Raw genomic sequence first — 7,558 nt, forward strand, 5'->3', positions numbered from 1 at the left:
GCTCCAAATGTGATCACTTTCTACATTTCCTCTTCCTACAATTTTCCAGACAGCTGGCCTCCCTTACCTCAGCCAGAGTGGAGAGAAAGTGGGGTCTAATTACATCTCTTCCAATTCAAGCTGGCCATGGGGACAGTATCAGTGGGAACATTTGTTCATGGGTTTTTATTGTTAAGTTTATGGCAGCTAAAAATACAGGCCCTGCCCTTTTGTCTTTTCTCACAGTGATGGCAAAGATTTTCACCCAGACACCAAGACCACCAGACATGACATCCTGGGTCAGTCCTGCAGACCCTTCACTGCTTCTTGGAGGGTCCCATGAATACTTTGAGGACTACCAGGTGATATAATCTCTGCCACCCCAGCCAGAAGGATAACTCTGAAATGTCATTTCCCCAACAATTCTCTTTTTTTCATTGAGGTATAATTTATATATTATGAAATGCACATATTTTAAATTAATTCTGTTAATTTTGATAAAATTATGTTCCCAACCCAATCAAGGTACAGCATAAAATCACTTTTAAAGGAAAATTATTTTCTGGATGAAGCCAATAGCAATGAAACACAATAGCTTCTATTTCCAAATCTTACATTTGCAATTTTAGAAATAGTACCCAAGACTTGAAGATAATGAGATACAGTGTAGTAAATAGTACACTCTACCCCATCTATAAGAAGAGTTCGATTTTCCATAGTCATTTAGATAAGAAACAGAAAATGCTATAAATCACTGTAAAGTGATTTGTACTTTAAAGTACAAACCTTAACATTCGTATGCTGAAAAATGATTAATCATACTTTATATTCTTTTCATATTTTATTATACTGCCACATGAATAAGCTGATATACCTTATCTTATTTCCTATCTGGAACAATCTGGATTAACAGTCTAGGCTGAATTCCATGCTAGAAACGAGGATACAGAGCTACAAATGGTTCTCTTTAAGTCAAAGGAAAATAAGAACAAGTACAGGAACACCTTACTCTGGAGTTTCTTTATTTGGGTTTAAACCTCTGTTCACAGGGTTTTTTCAAGTCTTTGAAGCATTATTAAATGATCCTACTATTGATTTTCCGTGCCTCAGTCCTGGTGAAAATGGAGTGACTTGGACCACTAATGACTGAAGTCCACTCATCGTCTGAAGGACAATCACAAAGGCTGGAGCTCATTCCTGCAAGCATCCTCATAACTTAGATTTCAACGCCTGGAAATAGGACAGGTGGGAAATAGGACACAGAATTCAACTCATCTCTCTTACTTAAATATAGCACTGCTGCTATTTCTGTTACTTATCTTGGGAAATTTTATAAGTATTGGTATATTTTGCTATTCAGCATGAAGCTGTATGCCTCATTTCTACCTTTGAGATCCAAATTTCCAAGTAATCACTTTTAGGAAAGCACTCCTCTATTTCCAGCTTCATTCTCCATGGGCCATTTATTTGTGATGCCAAGCCACTGAGTAACTTGAACTTACAGTAAGAATTTGTGATGCCAGTTTCCATCGTAAAAAGAAAAGCTCTTCAGACAAACCAATTTTTAAAAAATGGGTAAAAGAAATGAACAGGCATTTTCACATAAGAGAGGGGAAAACGAATGGTCTCATAAGTTCAACCCCGTAAATAATCAGGAAAATGCAAATTAAAACCACAGTGAGACAACATTTCAACACCCCTTCAGAGCAGCAAAAATCTGTAGTCTGACAATACCAAGTGTTGATGAGGATGTAAAACTACATCCTAAGCACATTATATTTATATTATGTGGATGTTATATGACTGTATGTCATGTGACTGTATGTTAGATGATATTAAATAAGTGTTACTTTTCTTAGGTATGGTAATTCTGAAGTATTTGGGAGTGAAATGTCAAGATGTCTACAACTGTAAAATGGTTCAGCATAAAGGATGAGCAGAGAGAAAGCAAGTAGGGGGCAGGCTCTGGGGGCAGAGTCTGTAAGTCTGAATTGTGTCTTGCCCACTTATTGATTGTAGTTTGGGTAATTAATCTCTCTCTACCTCAGCTTAATTATCTGTGAAATGGAAGTAATGGTGGGATATATTCAATAGAGATGTTGTGAGCATTAAATGAGGTAATTCACGTAAAGTACTTACAGCGGTCACTGCTTTGTCATAAGCCTTCAATAAATGTTATTACCTCTGTTGGCTCCACTTTGTAGTTGATGTAAGTTGAGACTCAGAAAGGTGATATAACTTGTTCAGTCACATAACTGGCTATTGGTGGTTGGAGCTAAAAGAGCTGGAGCTGTCAGGAAGCTCTCCTACTAGTAAACAGCAACACACACACAGCAGCCCTGTTTACAAGAGCAAATATTTGAGACAATCCAAGTGCCCATCTACTGTAGAATGGATTGCTAAATTGTGTTACATTTCCCTACTAGAACCCTATACAGCCAGGGAAAGGAATAAGACAAATTAACATGAAGAGTATCAAAAAATTGAAATAAGTTAAAAGCTTTTATTTTATCCTTAAAGATTTTAGCTGCTCTAGCAACAAAAGGACTGATTAACCCACTAAAACTACCATGAAGGGCTTCCCTGGTGGTGCAGTGGTTGAGAGTCCGCCTGCCGATGCAGGGGACACGGGTTCGTGCCCCGGTCCTGGAAGCCACATGCCACGGAGCAGCTAGGCCCGTGAGCCGTGGCCACTGAGCCTGCGCGTCCGGAGGCTGTGCTCCGCAACGGGAGAGGCCACAACAGTGAGAGGCCCACGTACCGCAAAAAAAAAAAAAAAGAAAAACCTACCATGAAGAAAATAAATCAAAAGAGGCTTTGGTTTAGAAACACTTTGTACTTCATCACAGCATTTTCTGTAAGAGCAAGAAATTGTTATCTAAATGTTTAACAGGTGAGTAGTTATATAAACCAAAGAATTACTCCTACAGTGAACTAATTTGCAGCCATTCAAGTTGTGTCTTTAAATGAATATTTAGTGATATGGTGGAATGCTCACCATATAATGTTGAATTAAAAAATATAGAATTGCAAAGGGCAGACAGCAGAAGCAAGAAGAACTACAATCCTGCAGCCTGTGGAACAGAAAACACAATCACAGAAAGACAGACAAGATGAAAAGGCAGAGGGCTATGTACCAGATGAAGGAACAAGATAAAACACCAGAAAAACAACTAAATAAAGTGGAGATAGAAAACCTTCCAGAAAAAGAATTCAGAAGAATGACAGTGAAGATCATCCAGGACCTCGGAAAAAGAATGGAAGCAAAGACCGAGAAGATGCAAGAAATGTTTAACAAAGACTTAGAAGAATTAAAGAACAAACACCTAGAAGAATTAAATAAAAACAGAGATGAACAATACAATAACTGAAATGAAAAATACACTAGAAGGAATCAATAGCAGAATAATTGAGGCAGAAAAACGTATAAGTGACCTGGAAGACAGAATGGTGGAATTCACTGCCATGGAACAGAATAAAGAAAAAAAGAATGAAAATAAATGAAGACAGCCTAAGAGACCTCTGGGACAACATTAAATGCAACAACATTCGCATTATAGGGGTCCCAGAAGGAGAAGAAAGAGAGAAAGGGCCCGAGAAAATAATTGAAGAAATTATAGTCAAAAACTTTCCTAACATGGGAAACAAAATAGCCACCCAAATCCAGGAAGCACAGAGAGTCCCAGGCAGGATAAACCCAAGGAGAAACACGCCGAGACACATAGTAATCAAATTGACAAAAATTAAAGACAAAGAAAAATTAATGAAAGCAACAAGGGAAAAACAACAAATAACATACAAGGGAACTCCCATAACATTAACAGCTGAAGGGATACAGCAAAAGCAGTTCTAAGAGGGAATTTTATAGCAATACAAGCCTACCTCAAGAAAAAAAAGTCTCAAACAGTCTAACGTACACCTAAAGGAACTGGAGAAAGAACAACAAACAAACCCAAAGTTAGGAGAATCAAAGAAATCATAAAGATCAGAGCAGAAATAAATGATATAGAAACAAAGAAAACAATAGCAATGATCAATAAAACTAATTGCTGGGTCTTTGAGAAGATAAACAAAATTGATAAACCGGACTCATCAAGAAAAAGAGGGAGAGGACTCAAATCAATAAAATTAGAAATGAAAAAGGAGATGTTACAACAGACAACGCAGAAATACAAAACATCATAAGAGACTACTACAAGCAACTCTATGCCAATAAAATGGACAAACTGGAAGAAATGGACAAACTCTTAGACAGGTATAACCTTCCAAGACTGAACCAGGAAGAAATAGAAAATATAAACATCAATCACAAGTAATGAAATTGAAACTGTGATTTAAAATCTTCCAGCAAACAAAAGTCCAGGACCAGATGGCTTCACAGGTGAATTCTGTCAAACATTTAGAGAAGTACTAACACCCATCCTTCTCAAACTCTTCCAAAATATTGCAGAGGAAGGAACACTCGCAAACTCATTCTATGAGGCCACCATCACCCTGATACCAAAACCAGACAAAGATACTACAAAAAAAGGAAATTACAGACCAATATCACTGATGAATATAGATGCAAAAATCCTCAGCCAAATAATAGCAAACAGAATCCAATAACACATTAAAAGGGTCGTACACCGTGATCAAGTGGGATTTATCTCAGGGATGCAAGGATTCTTCAATATACGCAAATCGATCAATGTGATACACCATATTCACAAATTGAGGAATAAAAACAATGTGGTCATCTCAACAGATGCAGAAAAAGCTTTTGACAAAATTCAACACGCATTTATGATAAATACTCTCCAGAAAGTGGGCATAGAGGGAACCTACCTCAACATAATAAAGGCCATATATGACAAACCCACAGCAAACATCATTCTCAATGGTGAAAAACTGAAAGCACTTCCTCTAAGATCAGGAACAAGACAAGGATGTCCACTCTCACCACTGTTGTTCAACATAGTTTTGGAAGTCCTAGACAACCCAATCAAGAAATGGGCAGAAGACCTAAATAGACATTTCTCCAAAGAAGACATACAAATGGCCACGAAGCACATGAAAAGCTGCTCAACATCGCTAATTATTACAGAAATGCAAATCAAAGCTACAATGAGGTATCACCTCACACCAGTTAGAATGGGCAGCATCAGAAAATCTACAAACAACAAATGCTGGAGAGGGTGTGGAGAAAAGGGAACCCTCTTGCACTGTTGGTGGGAATGTAAATTGATACAGCCACTATGGAGAACAGTATGGAGGTTCCTTAAAAAACTAAAAATAGAATTACCATATGACCCAGCAATCCCACTACTGGGCATATACCCAGAGAAAACCATAATTCAAAAAGACACATGCGGGGTTTCCCTGGTGACGCAGTGGTTGAGAGTCCACTTGCCAGTGCAGGGGACCTGGATTCGTGCCCCGGTCCGGGAGGATCCCGCATGCCACGGAGCGGCTGGGCCCGTGAGCCGTGGTTGCTGAGCCTGCACGTCCAGAGCCTGTGGTCCGCAGCAGGAGAGGCCACAGCAGAAACCAGTTTTCAGGGCACAAATTGAGGCACAGATGTAGAGAACAAACATGTGGACACCAAGGGGGAAAGTGGAGGGGTTGGGGGGATAGGGGTGGTGTGATGAGCTGGGAGATTGGGATTGACATATATACACTAATATGTATAAAGTGGATAACTAATAACCTGCTGTATAAAAATAAAATGAAATAAAATTCATAAAAAGAAAGTTACATTTCACGTGGGTCTTAAAAAATATATATATATGTAGAATCCCAAACATTAAATATAAATATACAATTGACCCTTGAACAACTCTGGGGTTAGGGAGACGACCTGACCATCAACCCCCTGCAGTCAAAAATCCATATAACTTTATAGTTGGCCCTCTGTATCCTCAGTTCCACATCCATGGATTCAACCAACTACAGATTGCCTAGCACTGTAGTATTTATTGAAAAAAATCTGCATATAAGTGGACACATGCAGTTCAAACTCATATTATTCAAGGGTCAAATATATATATATTTGTATGTATATGTATATAATAATGTATATGTATACCATATATTTATATATATTCACATGTCACATATAAAAATACATGTATCTCACAGAAGAATAAACCTGGAGGTTTATGCACCAAAATGAAGTTTTTGAAGTTAAAAGTGGGTTTCTTTGGATGGAGAGATGGGAATGGTTTTTCCTTTTTGTTCTCATCTGTAATCTTGATTTTCTTTTATTTCTACAGTGACAATGTAAAAGTGGTGACTCGAGAGTAATTAGGCAGCATCTAATAAAGTCACGGACTTTGTCCCTAGAATCCTGAAACATTTCCCCTCCCGGGTGAAATTCTTCACATGTGCACAAGGAGACATATATAAGAAGGTCCATAGCAACATTGTTTACGACAGAGAAAAAGTAGAAACAACGGACATCAATCAGCAGAAGCACAGGTATGTAGACGTGGATATCTAGGCAGCAGTTAAAAGGAAGGAAGCAGAGGTATATGTACTCAAGCTGGGTATATCACAAAAATACAATGTGGAGTGCTTATCTGCAAATTGCAGAAATGTAGGTGCAGTATGATACCATTTATATAAAGATTAAGAACATACAAAATCACACACTATATAATGTCTTATTTATGTGTATATACGTTGTGTGGCAAAAAAGATTTTTAATGCATGGTTATGATAAATAGTTTATATGAGGAATGTAAGGGTACTGAGATTAAGAAGGGGGACACGTGGTATGAGGGAGCTTCAATTACACCTGAAATGCTTTATCTCTTGGGCTGAGTAGTAGAATACAGATGTTTGTTATATAATTCTCTTTGGGTTTGTTGTATGCCTGAAATGTATAATGAAGTAAAAATTTAAAGTCGAGTGTATCTCTAGAAATGAAATTAATTTCATTTCTGGAAGGTGCAATGGTGGACTTTTGCACTAATTTCTTAAAGTATTTTTACATCTTTATCTTTGGCAAAACCGACATTTCCAATCCAGAATATTTATTTTCCTGCTAAAATAGAAATGGCTTTTAATGAGCATATTTGATTATAATCATTACCCAATTTTGTTCAAAACGCAAACTATCTTCACTAGGGTAAAAATTAAAACATACGACTCCCTCCCTTAAAAATACGTATTTAAAAGAGAGGGTTTAGAGACAGGCATTGAATCTGAAAAACGTAGCAGTCCTTCGATTCTTTCTGCATATTCTAAAGTTAGGGGGAACTCTATGCTCAGAGTACACCCTCGGTGTCTAAGCCGGGCTTCCAGCCTTGGCATGGCCGGTGATCCCAATCCTGGCCAATTTCGTCAGGAGGCAGAATTACACATTTGCACATGGTTACACAGTTTCGTCAGCGAGACAGATTTAAACTAGCTTTAAGAGAAGGAAAAGAAAACATTCGGTGCATTCCACGTTTTCCCTTAAGTATACTGTACCTTCCAGTCATGCTGCATTTTGCATTCCTCAGAGCCCCAAAAAGCTATTTAAACTTTGCACATAAATCACTCCATCCCTTGTGAAATATAGCTGTCTCCTGCAAGAGAACTCCGGGGCGACCGG

This window comes from Neophocaena asiaeorientalis, unplaced genomic scaffold, assembly GCF_003031525.2.
Source record: "Neophocaena asiaeorientalis asiaeorientalis breed wild unplaced genomic scaffold, Neophocaena_asiaeorientalis_V1.1 scaffold123, whole genome shotgun sequence".
Taxonomy (NCBI): domain Eukaryota; kingdom Metazoa; phylum Chordata; class Mammalia; order Artiodactyla; family Phocoenidae; genus Neophocaena; species Neophocaena asiaeorientalis.